Source organism: Polypterus senegalus, chromosome 3, assembly GCF_016835505.1.
Source record: "Polypterus senegalus isolate Bchr_013 chromosome 3, ASM1683550v1, whole genome shotgun sequence".
NCBI classification, from domain to species: Eukaryota; Metazoa; Chordata; class Cladistia; order Polypteriformes; family Polypteridae; genus Polypterus; species Polypterus senegalus.
The window spans coordinates 299,799,067-299,821,774 of record NC_053156.1 but is presented as its reverse complement, the minus strand read 5'-3'; the positions used below and the strand labels follow the sequence as shown (position 1 = coordinate 299,821,774).

The 22,708-nt window shown below is 42.6% G+C and overlaps 1 long non-coding RNA gene across 1 annotated transcript; it reads right to left on the bottom strand.

The window, feature by feature from the left end:
- Positions 1-10,464: 10,464 nt before the first annotated feature.
- LOC120526348 lies at positions 10,465-22,075 on the bottom strand. Its single transcript, XR_005633119.1, has 4 exons — positions 21,973-22,075; positions 16,803-16,833; positions 14,739-14,775; positions 10,465-10,550 (listed from the first exon to the last, which is right to left on the bottom strand). It is a non-coding gene; the product is annotated as an uncharacterized LOC120526348 (long non-coding RNA).
- Between the last annotated feature and the right edge of the window lie 633 nt (positions 22,076-22,708).

Genomic DNA, 22,708 nt, shown 5'->3' with positions numbered 1-22,708 from the left:
TCGGGCCTGGGATGAGTGCGCGACTGAAGCCAGGAATCGGGAGGCCTCCAGACCCGTGTTGATGTGATTGAATGAAAGGACAGCTGCAGAGAGAGGGTCTCGCCTGCTGTAAAGCCCAATCGGGAGAAGCAGGTGAGACGCTAGTGTAGAAGAGCATCAGGCTTATTGATTTTAAGGACTGCGTCCAGCGTCGTTTTAACCTCGTTTGAAAGGATTGTTTTGTTCTATTTGTTGATTTTTTAACCTCCACGTTTGTCTTTTATGGATTATTTATTTATTGACTCTTTTTGAAAAACTTTGGATACTGCACTTATTTAATTGAACACTTTGTTTTTGTTGACTATTTTAAATAAAAGCACTTTGCACCTTGTTACTTCATCCTCTTGCTTTGTTGTTGCCTCACTGTCTAGCTCACCTCGGTTATATCTATCGACGGTGTTGGGTTCAAGGGCTCCCGAACAGCGATGGGAGCATGGAGCAGAACCCACATCGTCACAGAGTCCAATGTGTGTTAGGCCACCTGGATTCACTGCAGTTTGCCTGCTGGACAAATAGTGGAGTGGAGGATGCAATTCTCCACAAGGCTTATTCTCAGCTGGACAAAGCTGGTCACACTATGAGGATGATGTCTTTTGATTTTTCAGGAGCCTTCAATACCATCTGACCATCCCCGCTAAGGGTTAAACCTCAGAGATATGCAGCTGGATGAGACTGTGGTGTCCTGGATGATGAACTATCTGTCTGGTGGACCACAAACTGTGAGACTCAAGAACTGTGTGAGGAACACTGGAGCAGCACAAGAATCAGTTTTGCCACTTTTTCTGGATATAGAGATGAGAACATGTCATATTGACGTGTTTCTGTACACATTTATTTTTGAAAAAACCACATGTTGATTTGTTTTTCTGGGAGCTTTTAGTTTTTTTTTCTGTTGCCTGCTGCACAATTAACGATCTTCTTGTTAAGCTAAGGCCTCTGAGCTCCAGGCACCCATTGAAGCAGACAGGTTGTGGCGGGTCAACACCTTACTGGCCAGGGGTTGCCCAGCTTCAGGCAGGCGACAGTTGACCAATGGGATACAAGCATTCCTTCCATCGTTGGAGACAGCCCGTTGCATCCAGCTCAATGCCAGTTGAGCAGGGACTTATAACCCATAACTGTTGTTTTCTGTGTTGTATTCTCACCTGCGGGAAAGACTGGAGTGGCCTCTCCAGGGCAAAAGCTTAGGCAATACTTATGAAGGTCTTGTGCTGCACAGAGAACAAGCCCAACCACCTTACCGACGGGGTCCAGGGTATTCAGAGTGTTACATTTGGAGCTGATTTGGCTGCAGAAGTTGCTGGAAAGACATTATTAATGACAACCAACCGCCTTAGGGGCTCCTCTCTGGATTTTCTGTCTGGATTTACTTCCATAGCCTTTTCTATGTGTACATTTGGCCGCAAGGCAACAGAGGTTTAGAATCAGGGTTTTACTTCCCCTAGAGGCTTTGAAACAGTCTTTGTCTGACCCCTTGCTTGAGACCAACTTGCCCTGGGTGACCCTACCAGGAGCTTCCCCTCGCAGGGTCACAAGGGTACACAAACATCTCCACCATGATAAGGTGGAGATTCACGGAGAAGATCACATTACATAACGCAGTAGTGAAAAAAATATATAGCACAAAACACAAATACAGGGGTGCGCAAAAGTAGTTTTACAGTCGTGAGTTCGCTGAAATAATAACCTGCATGTCTTTTTATAGACCCCGCAGAGGGTAATGTAGCCGGGAAATGTGGACAAAAGTAGGTTTACATCTGCCTCGATTAATACATGAACTTCTGCCTTTGAGCCTGCTTAACCCTCTGCACCAGCCCCTGTTGCAAACTACATGACCCATTGCTCTCCCTGGCTACATGACCTCTGCTACTCCATTGGGCCCCATACCACTCCTGCCTCTTTTAAGTTACATGACCCTCTGCCTTTTTGACTATTAAGCTCCACCACCACCTTTAAATCAGAGTTCAGGGTCTTCACAGCCCCGGGCCAGAGGTAAATAGACATCTGGTCATGTACCCATCCTATGACCCTGACCAGTCTCTTATTTTTTGGATGACTTTCTGCATTTCTTGACTACCAGACCAGTCGCAAGTTCAAACTCCCTGGGCCGTCTTCTGGCCATGTAGGTGTCAAGGGTGGGGAAGGGGAAGGAGACAAAAGCTTGGCTCGAGGGCTGACTTTCAATAGATCGCAGCGAGGAAGCTGCTCTGATCCATATGACATGCCAACCCAGAATCAGGTCGTCCATGAATGATTTAGCACCATTGCTACTCCACTGGGCCCCATACCACTCCTGCCTCTTTTACTTCTTACATGACCCTCCGCCTTTTTGACTATTAAGCCCCACCACCACCTTTAAATCGGAGGCAAAGGACATCTGGTCATGTACCTGACAGACCAATCACGTGTGAATGTTTCCAGGCCGTCTTCTGGTCATGTAAGTAACGTGGGTAGAGAAAGGGGAAGTACTCTGCTAAGTACAACACCCTGACCCAGAATCAGTTTGTCTATGAATGATTTAGCACTGGGTTCCCCATGAACGTACAGTGCAAAAGAAGAAGAGTAAGCGGCTGCTCATCCAGGCCAGGGTTCTGGCCATCCCTGGCCCAAGAAGGCTCTGCAGTGCTTGGGTATCGTCACATTTAGGAGGCATTCTGACTTAGAGGCAGTCAGTCATAATCCTGCAGGTGGAAGCTTTGCACCATTGGCTCCTCAGCCAAGCACATACACCAAATGTCTGAACCTGCCGTTCCTCTCGTTCAGAGCAGGATTGCTATTACAATAACACTACAATCATTAGGGTAAAACTAACCTGTGTCATGACAGTCTAAACCCAGCTGTTACCTATTAGTGGGTGAACAATCCAACGCTTGGTGAATTCTGCTTCACAATGATAGGAAGAGCCAACATTGAAGGATCAAAAAGTGATGTCGCTATGAACGCTTGTGTCGCACTACCACTAATTCCTCAGGAGTGTGCTAGTTTGTCGATAGCATGTAATAAGGTTACATATGTGGGGTTTCCTTAAATACTTCCTGGAGAAATCACCCGTTTACCTCTTTGTGGGTTCACGCTCTCTTGAACTCTTTCTTAAAAGTTCTTTTCAACTCTCCCATATGGTACTTATTGGATATTGGTCTTGTGCTCGTATTTAGCCTTGGATGGAGTTTACCACCCATTTTGGGCTGCATTCCCAAACAAACTGACTCTGAGATGACCTGATCCCGGCGTGATAAAGGGCCACCACTGGCATCACACCATCCATGGGTTTAGATCAGAAGGGACTTTGGCCCACTCTCGACACTGGGAAGGCAGTCTCTTGTACACCACATTTCCCCACTCCGGACATGGTCAGGAAACCACACTGGGTCTCGTCTCCTTGAGCATGTGCTGGAGTACCCCACTGGCAGATGCTCCCGCTCCATCCAGGAGCGCGCAGAGGTCATGGGGATGACCGGTCCTATGCCCTTCTCACTGACCATCCCCATTCTCTGCCCGGGGAAGCAAGGGTAACATCACTGCACTACAGGTCTGCTCCCTGCGAACTCCCCATTCACGCCGACCACAGTGAGCCATTGATCAGAAAGGCGACCCTCAGACAGGCGTGGCCCTGGATAAGACCTGGGGCTGGAAGGTGCATTTGAAGTGTCGATTATCAATGTACCCCGCAATTCATATTAGTTCTCTCAGCTAGCTGCCTCCTTGATCGATGTACGAGCAGAGTGATTCACTGCCAGGAGTAGTCTCTCTCTGTGTCTGTCAAAGGCCTAACGAGGAGGAACAAGAGGCACTGAGGCAGGGTGGCACAGGGGCCCAGGTGCCCGGAGTTGGCCTCCCACCACACCAGGTATGGAGGGGAGGCGCACCCGATCATTAAACCGTATCACAAAAGTGGACAGGTTGTGCCTGGTTCAACCCCACCGGCCGACAAGGCTGGTTAAGGCAACTTTGTGACCGACCTGGCTCAGATGGGACAAGAGGTCCAGGTGGGCGTCCAGGAGGGTAGCGCCTGCCACCCGGGCCTCTTCAAGGCCACCAGCCAGGTGCAGACAGATGACGGGGAAGGGTGCCTTTGGTGGACTCCCCTTTTTCCACAGCTCCCCACCTCTCTGGAGTGAGAGGGGAGTGGGCCCAAAAGGTCAGGGTCCCGCCATGGGAGGCATCGGTAATGATCCTTCTGTAGGTTCACCTACGGAAACCTTGTTATGATAGCAAACCATCCATTGGTGGTAGCAACGGGCGGTGTGTACAAAAAGCAGGGACTTAATCAGTGTGAGCTTATGACCTGCACTAACTGGGAATTCCTTGTTCGTGGGGAACATTTGCCAGCCCCAGTCCCCATTGTGAATGGGGTTCAATGGCTTACCCATGCCTCTTGGTGCCGGGTAGACACACGTTGATCCATTCAGTGTATTATTCATGCAGCCCCGGAAATCTAAGGGCATCACAGATCTGTTAGTGCTCAATCTCACGTGGCTGAAAGCCACTTGTGCCTCTAAGAAGCTGGACACTGACCTCTCAGGGGTCGCGCAACTATTAAGCAGGAGGGAGTCTCATTCATTATCAGAATTAACCAGACAAATCACTCCACCAACTAAGAACGGCCATGCACCACAACCCACAAATCAAGAGGGGGACTGGGCGGTCTCTTGGTCTGGAACCCCTACAGATTTTATTTTTTTCTCCAGCCTTTGGAGTTTTTTTTTGTTTTTTCTGTCCACCCTGGCCATCGGACCTTACTCTTATTCTATGTTAATCAATGTTGACTTATGTATCTTTTATTGTGTCTTCTATTTTTCTATTCATTTTGTAAAGCACTTTGAGCTACATTTTTTTGTATGAATATGTGCTATATAAATAAATGTTGATTGATTGATTGAAGAAAGAGCTGTCAATTTGTCACTCTTCACCATGTCCTTACCTCTAGCGGCGCAATATGAATGCCCCCAGCAGTCCGTCTTAATCATGGCCCCAGTTCTGGAAACCCACAAAATAGAACCGGAGCCTTATTCCAATATTCCTTGCTGCGATATTCGGGCAGGGGAGCCTGCTTGGAACACTCTTAATTTTTTCAAAGTACACACTTCATGCCCCACGGGACACTCAGCCAAGAGCATTGAGGGTGCGCCAAGAGGTAGGGGCTGGGACAGGCGGTAGCTCACCTCATGTCAGACTGCCAGCTCAATCCCAAGATCCAACTATGAGTTTTTTAACTGCAGCAAGTTTAATATGCGCTATAGGAGCTGGAATTACCACAGTTGCTGGCACCAGACTTGCCCTCCAATGGATCCTCTTGCAAGGTTTTAAAGTACATTCATTCCAATTAGATGGGCCGAACAGGCCTGCATTATTATTTTTCATCAATACCTCCCCGAGCCAGGAGTGGGTAATTTGTGCACCTGCTGCCTTCCTTGGATGTGGTAGCCATTTCTCAGGCTCCCTCTCCGGAATTGAACCCTGATTCCCCATTACCCATGGTCACCATGGTGGACACAGAAAGTGCCATCGGCAGTTGATGGGACAGACATTCGAATGAGTCATTGTGGCAGTAGGGGGTCATGCGATCGGCCAATGATTATCTAGAATCACCAAATCTGGCTGGGTGTGAGGACCCGGGTGGGTTTTTGGTCTGATAAATGCACACATTCTCCCTGAGATAGGAGTCAGCCCTCGTTTGTATGTATTAGCTCTAGAATTGCCACAGTTATACAAGCGATCAAAGGGACCATAACTGATGTAATTGCGGGTCCAGCCAGGTTCTCTTGAAGCCATCAATGTTGTTGTCGAGACCAGGCCTGTTGCTAGGAAAGGCAGTGCCTAGGCACCCTGCAGGGAGGGGTCGGGATCTGCACTTTCATCTCTGAGTGCCAGAGAAATTGTGTCTCTGGAGGCCCTGGGCTCATGCAGGCAGAAGGGGTTCACCTGAACCCATGGCTCCAGGCCCCCTGGGTTTAGGTTCACTTGGCATGGGAGGAACACCCACCGGGCCAATCCGTCTTGCCCTCACAGAGAGGTAAGGACACACCCCCGGCACTGGCCCCCCTCTCAGGCTGGGCCAGAAAATGGAGACCCGGATGCCCATGTAACTTCGTCCAAATGGTGGGAGGAACCATTGGGCCTGAAGTACCAGCCTGAGCTGGACTACCCGAGGCCCCCATCAGACTCTTTGTGGCCAACTCATCAGTGGGTCGGTCGTAGTCTCCCCGACCACTGACCATGGGGGATGGTGGTGGTCACCATCCCCTGTGAAAATGCCCTTCCAGCCTGTGCCAAGAAGATCCCCGTCTGCCCAACATGTTTGCCCCCACATGGAAAGACGGAAGAGTCAGGTTGTAGGAGAATAAGTCCAGGAAATGAGAGAAATGAAAAAAATTGTCTACCCGTGGTGAAACTTAGTGTGAAGTCCAGACCTTCATCCTCCCATGCCTCCATCTCAGTATATGTGGTATGCCGGCTTACACTGGGAGACGTGCTTGAGGGAGACCTGGGATTTCCCATTCATTTTGGATTTATTCATTTTTTGAGGTCTTAAAAAGCTTGTTGCTCAAAATCTCAAGCTTTTAGCTTGTTTCATAGGACAGTTCCGGCATTAGTGTGACACGCTTTGAAATAATTCCACAGACCAAATATTTTAATTTTTAAAAGTTTTAGTAAATTTATAGAAAAACAGTTCACACAAAAAAAAGAGAAAAAAATTGATATTACAAAGTAAAGCACTTGTTTAAGGAATGTTCTGTTTAAGAACTTTCAGAAAGCATTTGATAAAGTGCCACATCAGAGGGTGGGCCTCAGACTAAAAGAAGAGGGAATTCAGGGTGTGGTGTGTCAATGGGTGCAGAATTGGCTCAGACACAGAAAACAGAGGATGATGATGGTGAGAGGAACTTTATCAGAATTGGGTGACATTAGAGTGGTGACCATCAGGGGGCAGTGCTAGGGCTGCTGCTTAATTTAATACACAGAACTGATTTAGATAGGAATATACAGTAAGTAACAAGCTGGTTAAGTTTGCAGATGACACCAAGATAGGTGGATTGGCAGATAATCAAGAATCCATTAAATCATCACAGAGGGACTTGGACAGTAGGTGCCACACCAGGATGTAATGCAGCCAGGGATTCTGATGTTCCTCTGACAATATAAACATGGTGTGTGCATGTGCGTGAGTGTGTCCTGTGATGAACGGGACCCCTTTCATTTTGGTTACTCTCTTGTGCCTTGAGCTCACAATGCTGGTTCTGGTCACTTCTGAATAAGAAATGGATACATCAGGCTTTGGAATCGTTACCTTATGTTACTTGAGTAGCTGATATCCAGTTTTTGTTTTTTTTTTTTTAGAAGACTTGTGATAAGCAGAACATTTAGTGTGAAATTCAATTTCCAATTAAACTTTCAGATAATAATAAATGTTGCAAGAAAATGATCTTTGCAGCATTAGCACATTTGTTTTCAATTTTATCTTCAACCTTATTTTCCATGTGTAAATTCTGGAGTACAGCTTGGAAAAATGAACCGGCAGCATGAATATCTAAGTAGCCAAGTGCACAAAGCAGAATAAACCGAGTTGAGCTTTATGGAAGGAAACGCGGAACATCCGGGCAGTGCTGGAGAGGGCATCCTTGGAAAGACAAAATGACCGTGGCTGTGGAATAAGCCTTATGGAGAAATATTCCTTCATTGTATGCGAAAAACTATAAAACCACCAAAAAATCATTTTAATGAGTTTTGCATTTTGTAACTTAAGAGAATGCATGACAAATGAGCTTTGGGTAATAACTGAAAGAATAACATCACTGGTGCAAGCAACCAAAATGAGCTTCCTCCGCAGAGTGGCTCGGCTCTGCCTTAGAGTGGATGGGAAGTGCAGACATCTTGGAGAAGCTCAGAGTAGAGCTGCTGATCCCCCACATCAAGAGGACCCAATTGTGGTGGTTCGGGCATCAGATACCAGTGCCTCCTGGATGCCTCCCTGTGGACGTTTTATGGGCATGGACCCCGGAGAAGATCCTGGGCTCACTGGCAGGATTACATATCTTAGATGTATGTATCTTGAAATAGTAAATTCGTCATTAGATACGGGGGTCTTCCCAGACTGCCTTAAGACTGCTGTAGTTAAACCCCTGCTGAAGAAAAATAAGCTTGACCCCTCTGCTTTTGAAAATTTTAGACCCATCTCTAACCTGCCCTTCTTAAGTAAAATTCTAGAGAAGGCAGCCATTATGCAGTTAAATGACCACCTAAATAAACCTGCTATTCTTGATAAATTTCAGTCGGGTTTTAGAACAAATCACAGCACAGAAACTGCACTTGTTAAAGTAGTAAATGATTTGCGGGTGATGCAGACAGAGGCCATTTATCTGTTCTCATCCTCTTAGATCTGAGTGCCGCATTTGACACCATTGATCACAATATTCTCAGAAATCGCCTTAGTCAATGGGTGGGCCTCTCTGGCACGGTCTTAAATTGGTTTGAATCCTACCTGGCAGGGAAAAAATTGTTAGTTGTGGTAATTACAACTGGAAGACACATGATATCCAATATGGTGTTCCACAAGGCTCTATCCTGGGTCCGCTGCTCTTCTCAATCTACATGCTTCCGTTAGATCAGATTATCTCAGGGCACAACGTGAGCTACCACAGCTATGATGATGACACACAGCTGTACTTATCAATAGCACCTGATGACCCCGATTCTCTTGATTCACTAACAAAATGTCTGACTTGTATCTCAGAATGGATGAATAGTAACTTTCTCAAGTTAAATAAAGAGAAAACTGAAATCTTAGTGATTGGCAATAATGGATACATTGAGGCTATTAGAAATAAACTGGATACATTAGGATTAAAAGTCAAGACGGAGGTAAAAAGCTTAGGGGTAATTGTTGACTGTAATCTGAATTTTAAATCACATATTCCTCAGATCACTAGGACAGCATTTTTTCACTTAAGAAACATAGCAAAAGTTAGACCTCTTATATCACTAAAAGATGCTGAGAAATTAGTTCACGTGTTTGTTTTCAGTCGACTAGATTACTGTAACGCACTCCTCTCTGGACTACCCAAAAAAGACATAAATCGTTTGCAACTAGTGCAGATTGCAGCTGCTAGAATCCTAATTAGGAAAAGAAAATCCGAACACATTTCTCCAGTTTTAATGTCACTACACTGGTTACCTGTGTCATTCAGGATTGACTTTAAAATTCTGCTTATGGTTTATAAAGCCTTAAATAATCTGCTCCATCTTATATATCGGAATGTCTGACACCGTATATTCCAAATCGTAACCTCAGATCCTCCAATGAGTGTCTCCTTAGAATTCCAAGAACAAAACTTAAAAGAAGTGGTGAGGCAGCCTTCTGCTGTTATGCACCTAAAATCTGGAATAGCCTGCCAATAGGAATTCGCCAGGCTAATACATAACTTCACTTTAACTTAATCCTGATACTCTGTATGTTCAATTCATCATAATAACTACTCATGGTGGCTCTAAAATCCGTACTGACCCCTGCTCTCTCTTCTGTTTCTTTTTCCGGTTTCTTTGTGGTGGCGGTCTGCACCACCACCACCTACTCAAAACATCATGATGCTCTGACAATGATGGATTAAAAGCCAGAAGTCTGCATGACCATCAACATCAAGTCCTTCAGTGAGAACCCTAAATACAAAGAGGACTGTTTCATTTATGTTAGGTAGAATGCCCAGAGGGGACTGGGCAGTCTAATGGTCTGGAATCCCTACAGATTTTATTTTTTTCTCCAGCCGTCTGGAGTTTTTTTTTTTGTTTTTTCTGTCCACCCTGGCCATTGGACCTTACTCTTATTCTATGTTAATTAATGTTGACTTATTTTATTTTCTTACTGTGTCTTTTATTTTTCTATTCTTCATTATGTAAAGCACTTTGAGCTACTGTTTGTATGAAAATGTGCTATATAAATAAATGTTGTTGTTGTTGTTGTTGTAGTAGATGGCCTAGGAACACCTTGGGATCCCACAATATGAGTTCTCAGGTGTGTCTGGTGAAATAGATACATGGGTCTCACTGCTAAGACTGTTGCCCATGTCACCCAGCTTCATAAAAGTGGTGGAAATGAATAAGACCCAAGTGAATTTTAGGGGCACTTTGGTCAAACTGTATGTGAAATTGAATGCTGTTATTGTTATCACTAAAGTATACATACTGAATTTTAGAAGAAGAAAGCCAAGATCTTTGTCAGAAAGTGTTAGTTTCTTCTGCCATCATCATTAAAGGTATTGGATATCTGACTAAGACGCATAAACACAGGGTGCTTGCAGTTGATCTATAACAGCCATCACACTTGAGTCTTCAAAGGAAATTGTCTAAAATTAAAAGAATCCATGAGAGCCATCATGGTGGAGTGACAAATCTATATGATCAATCTGGATTGACAATTGAAGACACAAGGAATAGGTATGCATGACTACTTTATTTAAATTGACTACACAGTGTTTTTAGTGATTGAAGTATTCAGTGGATGCCTGACGTCTCTTCATCTGAGAAGAAAAAAGAAACAAAGATGAATGAGCAGATTACAGCAAATGTAAAAACTAAACATTCAGTTAAAGAATTGCAGGACATCAAATGGACAAGAAGGCCAGTTGTCAGCTGAGGGGATGAGACTAAGGAGCCAGGATGGGGTATAACACACAAGAGAAGATTTTTAACAAACAAATGTAGAAATAAGTGAAACAATTCACACCAAAGAAAATTTGCAGAGACCACAAGAAGCAGAAGAAATCTATCAAATGAGAGGAGACCACTCAGTCCATCAAGCCCATTTGTTTAGCTCATTGCTAAGCTGCTCCAACTCCATGTGAAATGCGCTGGATTGAGAAAGTATACAGTCCTCTTCACTGTCTGCACATTGGATGATGTTGTAGATTTTATTTTCAATGGAAAAATTGACCATTTTTGCCCATCAGTCAACACTCAACAACCCAAAATGACAAAGTGAGAACATATTTTTCAGAACGGTTTGTAAATATTTACAAATCTAAAACTAAAATCTCTCATATATTCCTAGAATTACTCTGTTTGCTGTGTCACTCCACATTGTGGTCAAGTTAATCCTGTTTGCTTTAGTGATTCTTGAGATGTGTCGAGAACTTGATTGGAGTCCACCTGTGGCAAACTGACACGATTGGACATCATTTAGAAAGGCACACATGTGTCCCTGCGTACAGAAGTTCCCCCATGTCATAAAAACGACCAAACTATGAGGTCTAATGATCTCTTTGTAGACGTCCACAAACAAACTATGGTGAAGCATAAATCAGGGCAAAGTTATCAGATCATTTTGTAAAGCTATGAGTGGTCAAAGTGACCTCATGAAATGTGAAATGGAAGAAGTTTGGGACCACCAGGACTCTTCCTAAACCTGGCAATCTGGCCAAACTGAGTGATGGGGCAAAAAGGGCCTGAGGCAGAGAGGCAAGCAAAAAACCCAATGCTCATCTGCTGAGATGTGAGAATCTGTGAGAAGGTCAACCACCTTAGCAGCACTTCATCAATCAGGCATTTGTGTTAGAGAGGCTTGGCAGAAGTCACTGTTGAGTAAAAGACATAATGACAGTTTAAAGGACTCTGAGAGCCTGAGGAAAAAGATTCTCTGAACTGATGAGACAAAAACTGAACTTGTTAAACCTCCCTAATGCCATCCTTGTGATGAAACTTGGTGGTGGTATCATCATGCTATGGGGATGCTGCTCAAAGGCAGGGACTGGAAGACATTTTATAACTGAGGCAAGGATGAATGCAGAGAAATAGTTGAAAAAAACCTACTCCAGAATCCATGCCATCTCAGACTGGGGTGATGGTTCACCTTTCAGCATTACAATGACTTGAAGCTTACAGCCAAAACAATGCTGGAGTTTATTCAGGATAAGTCTCTGAGTGTCCTTGAGTGACTCGTCCAAAGCCCCAGCAGAATGTGTGTGGAGAAATCTGAAGATGGCAGTTTACAGATGTTTTCTATCCACTCTAACCGAGCTTGAGGGGATCTACCAGGACGAATGAGATAAACTGCCCAGATCTGTGTTTGCTAAGCTTGTAGAGACCTCCCTCGAAGACTTGAACTTGAATGTGGTCTCCTACAAAGTGATGATTTAAAATGTGAATAATTCTGTGAACTGCGGCGGGCTGGCGCCCTGCCCGGGGTTTGTTTCCTGCCTTGCGCCCTGTGTTGGCTGGGATTGGCTCCAGCAGCCCCCCGTGACCCTGTAATTAGGATATAGCGGGTTGGATAATGGATGGATGGATGGATAATTCTATGAAGGAGAATACATTTTCAAAGCTTTCTGAAAACATGCTTTCATTTTTTCATTATTGGTTGTTGACTATAGACCGTCAAATTTAAAATGAAATCTACAAAACAATAAAATGTGAAGAAAGTGAAGGGGTCTGAATAACATCTGATAATAATATCTGATAATAACATTAAAACAATCTGGGTGAGAACAGGCCATTCAGCACAAGAAAGCTCACCAGTCCTGTTCATTTAATTCTTCCAAAATAACATCAAGTCGAGTTTTGAAGGTTCTCTAAAGTCCTCCTGTCTACCACACTAATGGTCACTTATTCGATGTGTCTGTGGTTCTCTGTGTGAAGAAAAACGTAATGTTTGTGCAAAACTTACCATTAGCATGTTTCCAACTGTGTCCCTTGCCAACTTGATGAACACATTTTAAAGTCACAGTCTAGTGGAATCAGCCTAGTCTCTCTTCTCTGGACTTTTTCTAGTGCTGCTCTGTCTATTTTATAGCCTGGAGATCAAAACTGTACACAGGACTCCAATTGAGGCTTTACCAGTGTGATATAAACCTTGAGCTGGACCTCCATGGACTTGTACTCTACACATCAGAGTGCTATTTAACCTCACATTCTGTTAGCCTTCTTAACACCTTCTTAACTTTGTGTGGTAGTTGATAGGGTCTAGTCCACTATGACTCCTAAATCCTTCTCATAAGGTGAACTTGAGACCTCCCATACTTCAAATGTACCTTCACACCTCCCATTGTGTATTCAAATCTAACATTTTTACACCCTATGTGTATTACTTCACATTTAGTGACTTTAAAAATCATCATCTCAACTCCTCCAAGCCTCTATCCTGTTCAAGTCCTTCTGTGATGTTTTAACAAAATCTCGATTATCTGCTTATCCACCTTTCTTGGTATCATCTGCAAACTGAAGTAGCTTGTTATTTATATTCCTATTCAAATCATTTGTATAAATTAAAAATAGTAGCAGCCCCTGCACTGAACCCTTAGTGGATACCACTCAAACATCACCCAATTCTGAGAAGGTTCCTCACACCATCACCCTCTGCTTCCTGTGTCTGAGCCAATTCTGCTCCCCTCCACTCACCACACCCTGAACTCCCACTTCTTTTAGTTTGATGCCTATGTGGCACCTTCTCAAACGCTTTCTGAAAGTGAAGATAAATAATATCATGTGATCCACTTTAATTGTATACTTTGTTGCTTCCTCATAGAATTCCAGCATGTTAGTTAAACACAACCTCCCTCTTCTGACCCCATACTGACTGTTTAGTAAAACTCCTGCCCTTGCCATGTGTTGCTCAATGTTACTTCAAAGGAGAAACCGATGCATATGGCACTGTACGACCGGACCGTCGCGATATGCCTGATGATTCTGGTCATGTGAACACATCAAGCTGCAGTGTGGAGCAGTAGCTGTGTGGCAAAAAAGCAAAATGATTGCAGTCAAATGGAAGGACAAAAAAAGACTTTTGCCTCCTAGGCACTGTTCTCAATGGAGCAACTGTCAATGTTCACGTTACGGAAAATGTTGGATTCACTAAGCTTGGCGCTATGGTAGATTACAATAACACAACAGGGAGTGTTGATCAAGTGTGTCAGGCACTAACATTCTACTGTGTAGCAGGACGATATGATGGTGCAGGACAAACAATGGCTGCTTGGGGTGCCAACTGGGCCTAAAACTGTTTAATTTCAACCAAAAGCAAGGAAAGCAACAAAACTGAAGCACTTCAATGTGAGTTTTTATGTCAATAAATAGTCGTTTCAATCGGCCAATTTAGATGAATTTAGTTCTGTCTAAGGGGAGTGCAGCAGCCTGGTCAACATCTAATATGAGACGCCATCCTCCAGGGGTGGTCTCCTTTTATATCGGGTGCACTAGAATGGGAGGAGCTTCATTCATTTTGGTCCTCTCAAGGGTCGGTTTCTCAAAGGTTTTGAGGGAATTAGCAGACAAGATTGTTAGTGGCAGCACCCCATCTCTGATGTTACATACTATTACCGAACCTGGAAGATGACCTACTGGTGCTCATACGTGACATCTGTCATGCAGAGGCAACATAAAAAATAAAACAAAAAATTTTTTCGATATCTGCTTGAAAAGTGTCAATGTGTGTTGGCGACTCTTTCAAAACAAATCTCACGAAGGACGTGCACTAAATCTGCACCAGTACTGCAGTGCAAATGACACTTATCTCTCCTACTGTGACTCTGTTAATGTTTTTTATTTACATGTTTCTGTCACACATAATATGCATTTTTTTTTTTTGTTGTTGAAAATAAAACTCAATCCTTTTTTCCCATTTTTGACACACTAAGGAGGTTAACCAAAGTAGATTGGCAAACGGACAGAGCAAAGATGACGACAGACTCGTATGGTATCTCACAAAAGTGCCTTACCTTTATTAACTCGTACAATGGGCCGAGCCATCAGCGGCTGTAAGAGAAGAAAAGCATTGAAATGATATACTCTGAAAAAGAAATGTCCAGCATTTTGCTCAGGAATAAAATGAACACAAATAAATTGAAAATATCAGACTGAAAATGTCTATACTTCAAGTGGACACCAAAAAAAGCATGACAATTATGAGATCCAGAAAATTCATCAACCACTAATAATAATATGGTGATGCGCCAGCAGCCATTTTTGCTATAGTACGTTCACCACACATTAGCTGTTAAGTGGTAAAGGGGATAGAGATACTTAGCCAATTAGAGACGAGGAATGATGAGGTGTTTTTTTGATATTTGGATTAAAGTCTTCACACTTTATACAGTTCACGTCATTATTAGTATAACATGGAAAAAGTTTCTGCTTTAGGTATGTGTTCAGCATTTCTTGCCTCGCCATTTCCTTTCATCCTATAGTTACAAAGATCTTTGTAGACACGGAACACACATGAAATGCATGTATTCCAAATTACGATATAATATTTACCACATATAATTTCAGGCACCTTACACCTAGATAAACACACTTGAGCTGGGAGACGTTTGCAACTGACCTCAGCCTCGTTTTGGGGGGATGGGACAGCAGGCTGCTTTCTGCTTGTGCCGATCAACGCATTTGAAAACTAAAGATGCTGATGGAGAAGTGTGAAGGAATTTAAGGTGGCCTGGGATTATGGGCTTCATGGATTCTAAGTGTTAAAATTCTGAGCAGTGACAATCATCAATATTTGAAATAAACAATTTTGCCTACATTTTTGTCTAATTTTGACTGTTAGTGTACATCTTCAACAGTGCTAGCAAGGTGGGCCCGCCTCTTGAGGCTCCAACTGCAAAGTACAAGTAACTTACTAGAACATGACAAAATACTTGGTGAAAATATTTAGAAATTGAATAATTAAAGAAAACAATCAAAGAAAAACAAAGATCTTATATAAATCATCACAAGACAAATCATACCAAAATGGCAAATAATATATGAAAAATTAAAAAAACATTAAATAAAATAAGAATAACATTGATCCAGGGTTACAAATCTGGCTAAACTATAACATGGAATAGCAGTTATTCCTAAAAGATAACTTTTCATCATGACTGAATCTCCCACCTGAACCTGAAATCTTTCACTGGGTTTTATTTTTGGGTATTCCCCCTTTGCCTTGACATTACACATGTGAGTATACCGACTTGTGAGAGAGTAAAAAAAAAATTGACTAGGAGAACTGAAAGTGAATAAAGGGCCACAGGTCCAAAAAAATGTTGACATTATTTGTCAAATCCAGAATGTGATTGTGTCCAAAACAATAGTAGAGATTCAGAAAAGCAGAACGGACTAAATAAAGATCTACTAATAACAAGGTTTATCCATCAAGCTTGGATGCATTAGAAATGCAAAGGGTGGTCGTTGTATCGTGGAAAAATTGACGTTACTAACAAGTGCACCCCAGGTATTCTGAGGAAGATCTCCATGGAGAAAGACACTGATCATAATGGTGCCCAAACGCTATAGAATGTGATTAAATAATAAACTTTTTCAGAATAGATTCTACTCGAAATTAAACCCCAAATTCAAATTTCTTGAGTCATGAAACTTTATAGATAGATTGATAGAACTACATACGAATTTACATAAAAAAATGTATAAAAGTTGGGGATCATAACAGCGATTCAAAGTTTCTCCAATGGATACTTTATACTGTCAATTCCATTTATCCTTTGTATGATCCCTCACCGTTGTACTGACTGTAAAAGTGTTGCCACCAAATGTATGCAAATCCCCTTAAAAGAAAGTCTGCAATGTGCACTTTAATCACGTCTGAATTGTAAACTGTGGAGCAGAGGGGGAAATTAAGGAAAAATGTGTCTTTGTCCTAAACATTATGGAGAGCACAGTATTTGCCTTTCTGTAGTCACAAAATCTCAAGGGAACTCATTACAAAACAAACCATTTTGAATATTTGAGGTAAAGATCAAATGTATACAAGGTTCATATTACATAATGAATGAAATACTTACCACGGAAACATGTTCTCATACCCGGAAGGCCCTGAAAGAGAATAATATGTGATTGATCAGAAGATTAAAGCATTGGACTTCGGTTGTTTATATCAATGATAACTTCACATGACATTCACAGAACATTGAAAGTCAAAAAAATTTTTAAACAAAGAATTCCTGACGGGCACTCAGATGACTGAGAGACATTCACATCTGTAAGAGAGCAGCTACTCCATGGTAGGTGTCAGTGCATTTTAAAAACCTGTGGTGATCAATTAGCTGCCATTTTTGCTAACATTTTGTAAACCCCACTGACAGAATCGATGTCCGCACCTGCTCTGTAAAGACAACAATGGCCCCTTTCCAAATTAAAACAAAGCAATTCCTTGAGAAGCTGGCATACTGAAAATGAAATTAAATAAAGACCTCTGTAAAATCTTCACAACAGGTCAATAGTGGAATCAGAAAGTATTCAGACCCCTCCGCTTTTTTTCACATTTGACTATGTTGCAGCCTTGTGCTAAAATCATCTAAATTAATTTTTTATTCATCAAACAACACATAAATACCACATGAATGACTAATAGTGAAAAATATATTTTTGCAAAAGATTACATCTTGCCTGAAGAAGGGGCCTGAGTTGCCTCAAAAGCTAGCATATTGTAATCTTTCAAGTTAGCCAATAAAAGGTGTCATTTTGCTTGACTTTTCACTGCAAAGCAATTAAAAATACAAATTTGAAGAAGCACATTATTGCAAGAATTTATACTCTTTTAGAAAGAACTGAAACGTATACTCTGGATAAGACCCCCTTCAAACCTGACACAGCTGGAGCAGTTGGCTCAGGACGAGTGGACCAAACTACCTGTGGACAAGGTGCAGAAGTCTCACGGAGAACTCCAGGAATCGCTTGTGTGCAGGGATTGAAACTGTAAAGGCTGTGCAACCAAATGCTGCATTAAGTTAAGGGCCCCATCATTTTCATCCATACGATATTCACTTGTATTATTACTTGAAATAGTTTCTTGAATCAAAACTCAGAAGCTAATTTAGAATTTTGTTGAATGCAGAATAAACAATGATGACTGTCAATTACTTTTGTCAGCTTCAGATTATTTCAGAGACAATTGTGAGTTCTTCTTTTTTCATGCAGGGCTATCAACAAATTTATTTACATCTCAATATTTCTATTTGCCACATGAAATCTTGTGCTCAAGTCAAGCGCTTTCTATAAATTTAAAAAACATCTTGCCCACACTGGCATTTTAAATTGTAGGCTATGGGGCCTGGAGGAAAAGCTTCAAGCTTACCAAATACATCAATTTTTCAAGCCAAGACATTTGTTGAATATTGATCCACGCCTTCTGTGTTTATGACAGCAAATGGAATCTGGAAATGATTGTTTTATCCCATATTCCTGGACGATAGTCTTTTACTTTCTCATATACATAGTACAGAGAAAGTACTGGAATCGTGAAAAAATTCGACCTGAAGATTTTGAAGAATTGATGTTTTAGACCTTCCTGAGTCCGAAAATACCATTTTTGAAATGTCTGTCTGTGTGTCTGTGTATAAACACAATAACTCAAAAACGCTTTCACCTCGGTCAATGAGATTTTGTACACCTGCTTTATATCAAAAATAAGGAATCCTATCAACTTTTGGGCCACTTCGGGCATCCAGAAGTGGCAGTTTACGGGAACACATTTCAGATTATTTCAAGCAAACTATGGATATAAATAAAGATTTATGAATGTGTGTGGATATTAGGAATGACGGAAAATACGGAGATTTGAGAAAAATGGTGTAATTTGAAGTGGAACTTTAACTGAATACATTAGTGAATTTTCAAATCTCAGTATACGAGAAAGTTGAGGGGGCACACTCCTGATTTTTTCTTTTGATAAAGGATACATTTTCTATTTGCTTGTGTGAGTTCTCGCAAAAATAAAAAGAATAAATGAAAACAAAACCAACCATGTGGCATGAAAAGTCAACTTTGATTTGGTCTGAGGAAACCGTGGCCTCGGAGAGGGTGAAATGTTGTTTCTCAGGAAGACTAAGTCTTGAGTTCTCTTGTATGGTTGATTTTCTTTAAAAATGGCGAAATCTCATAATCTTGATTTTTTTTTTGTTTAAAATTGACATGTATAAATTATTTTACAACTAGCAACTTGCCGCGCGCTACGCTGCTTGTTGGATGACCACAGTTGAAGGACTCAATCGTAAGGACCTCTCGTCGGGTGTCTCATTGGCACGCTTTTGCCTCTTTCTTTCGCGATCACGGCGTAATCTGTCTTCTCTCTCTGTAGGGGTTTCAGTTGCCGCGTCGTTGAGCTAATCTGTGTGAATGCTGAGTGTCCGTTTCTTGCGAGCGACTGTCACGCCTTTGCCTCTTTACTTCGTGATCACGCTGTAATGTGTCCTCTCTCGCAGCAGCAGGTTTAGTTGCGTTTCGTTTCGGCATTGTTCCGTAAGGTCTCCTCCGTACAAGTGCACATGGGTAGCTGAAGACGGAAAGGCATAGTGGGCCTAGTGAAATACACGAATTGGTGACCAGGGGAACCATCCGACTCAGACGCGGGGCTCGAAATACTCAAGTGCACATGTTATTTATAATTAAATTATTTTTTTTTTGTTATGAACTTCCCCAAAAGAGTTGATCCCTCTATATAGTTAATAGTATATGAACAATATAATCTGTTGTAGTACGGGCATTAATTAGCGTCACACCTCATAACCTGCATACACCACGTGTTTGGCTGTAACGGCAGAAGCGCGGTGGACGCTGTTAGGGTAGGTTGTGGTTTCTGTTTCTTTCGTGATTTTTTTATTTCATTTTATTGATTATTTAATAGGCAGAGGGGAGAAGACGTTAATGTGACGCTCTGTCTATTTCTTTACTTTTGTTTTGAAAAGATTTTCGGGAACAGGAAAAATAAAAGCAAAGGGGAAAGAACGGAAGGGGGTAAGCAGGAATTCTGAGAGGGGACGGACTGGGGCTTTTCTACGGGGCAGCTATACAGCCAAAAGGAACGCGGACCCGGACACGGACACCGTGCTGGGCTTTTATTATATAGATGTGTGAGGAATTGCAAGACATTGTTTGATACGTGGCAACTTAGCAGGGAAAATTATTTTATTTGATAGGTTTATAAGCTTTTGCTCCATATCCAACAACCTACATTACAAAGGGCCAGTGCGAGCAAGACTTTATAAAAAGTGCTTAACGTTGCAACTCAATTTCACGTGCCAGATGCATGCACTCCATGTGTATGAAAAAACAACTTTGAGTTGAAAAACACTAAACGTGTCCTTTAACACTTTTGTACGAACACTTTGAGTGCCACCCAGTGCCGGACTGACGTTTACAATCAGCGGGAGATTTCCTGATGGCCTGGCCTGGCATTCGGAGCAACCAGTAAAATTAACTAATGGTGAAATTATTGTAATGTCCCGTCGAATAAAACACATTCAGGAGCTGTTTGTCTAGTAGAGTCTTCCAAATGCCGATTGGCTTTTCTATTGCATATGAAGCGATATAAACGGTGCCCTCCTGCTGCCCATTGTCTGGGTCACGGGGACACCTCCAAAATAACAAAAATAATTCCCCTTCATCATATCTGCTCCTTGTCTGCTCTTTAATTGTTTGCTCCCTTCTCAACCTGATGCTATCTTCCTCTCGCTCCAGCAACAACAATCACTTCCGACCACTCCCTCCCCTTTTCTCCACGCACCATTAATTAATTAACCTTGATGCCCGTCACTCGGCTCTCTCTCTCGGGAGGTGCCCCGAGCCCTAAAAAAGCGTGTTCCCCAAGACTCCACCCCAACACTGCTTCGACTTCATACAACCCATGCAGTGGCAAGACACGTCACGTTATATAATGTTATTTATACTGGTAAACGAGCTGGTGTTATTGCTCTCTAGTCGGCACAAATCCTTTCGATTTAACGTTGGAGGGTCTCTTTTCTGGTTTCTGGTTGGATGGTTTTTTGTTTTTGTTCAAGTCAAATTTTGATTTTGCGTGCATCTCGCACTCTGACAGTTAAACAGGAGCACTAGGATGAGAGATGTGTATGTCTGGTACTTTTGTGATTAAAGTTATATATGACGATTGTTTAAAAGTTTATAATACTCTTCGGGGAAATGCACCACATGGCCGTAGTGCCATAACTGACACTCCCTCACAATGCATGTAACGTGTTTCATTCGGGACTCCATGAGCAACACAATCTCAAACCAACAGTACCCAAGGATTTTCTGGAGAGACACAGTACAAAAGGAGTCCAGTCTTCATCTCAGGTCACTGGATGGCGTCCATGTCTCGCAACCAGATAGCAAGCAAGAACTCTAAAGACTTGGACCTTCGTTCAAGAACATGATAACCTAGAAAGCACAATCCACCCTTCAACAATGCAGAAGCTATTGTGATGACAGGAACTTCATCTTAAATGCTTGCTGAGGTGGATCCCCACCTGCCTGAAGTTGTGGACCCACCGCTTGGGGATCCATTCACAACACACAAGGTACAAAGGAGAACAATATGACATGCAGTATATGGCCAAAAATATGTGGCCACCCCTCCAAAGTACTGATCTCAGTTGCTTCATTTATAACAGGAGCATCAAATCAAGCATACAGCCATCCAGTCTCCACTGACATTAATTGGGTCGTACTTTAAGCGTGGCACTGTCATTGGGTGCCAAGTCACTGCATGGAATTTCTACTCTGCTAGATCTGTCAAAGCAAGGGGATCACACCATTGCTAAATTGATTTTGAATTCATTTCCAAACTTTTCTGAACATGTCTTCATGTTGTCATTATGGGTTATTGAGAGTAGATTGATTTGTAAGAATGGCTAATCTCCCCATTTCAGATATTACATTTACAAAACAATAATGTGTGCCGAAAGTGGAAGGAGTCTGAACACACTCTGAACTCACTGTAACAACAAGGCAAAGATATCAAATGTTCACAAGTACTGCTCTCCTGCCAGCCCCAAAGTTGTACGTATGTACAGTTTGAAAACTAAGAATTGAAAATAAGCAAGAATTTAATAGCATTTAATTCTGTTAACTGCCATGTCTGAGAAGACTCTGCAGTATTCATTTCAGATTTAGAATGAATTAGCTAAACAGACCAGAAATAAGGAAGAAGTCACCTAGCAGAGCATTAATACTCACCTCAGGAACCATTGCAATAAGCAGAGTGATGGTGAAGAGGAGGCAAATTGCTTTCACAGCGAACATGGTGATGATCGTCTCAGAGCATGAGGTCTCAGGATCTCTAAATGCTTGGGCGTATTATGCACTTTTATAGTTAGATTATGCAAATACATCAATGATAAAATAAAAAAAAAGTGATCTCACTAATTTGCATTGCTGCGTAAGATTGGTTAATGTTTTTCTATTTAGGACCTAAAGGTAATTTTATTTACTTACTAGTGTGTTAAAAAAGTTTTGAAAAAGAAAAGGAAACATTTTAAAAATAACGTAACATGATTGTCAATGTAATTGTTTTGTCACTGTTATGAGTGGAGGACGTGAGGAGGGCTTGTGCCTCCTCCAGACCGTGAGGGGGCGTCCGTCCTGCTTCTGTTGGGAGCCACAGGTCGAGGGCATGGAAGCCCTACCCTGTAGGGGCCCGTGGTCACCGCCAGGCGGCACCCCGATGCTGGTTTATCCCGTACGGTCCTCGGCTGGGGCTGGAGCCCGGCCGGGACGCTTTGGAGGACCAGAGGAGGGCGAGTGCCTCCTCCAGACCGAGTGGGGGCGTCCGTCCTGGTTATGCAGGGGGCCTCGGGTACAGGGCTTGGAAGCCCAGCCCTGTAGGGACCCGTGGCCACCGCCAGGCGGCGCCCCAGTGCCTGTTTATTCCGGGAGCCCGGCACTTCCGCCACACCAGGAAGTGCGGGGAAGC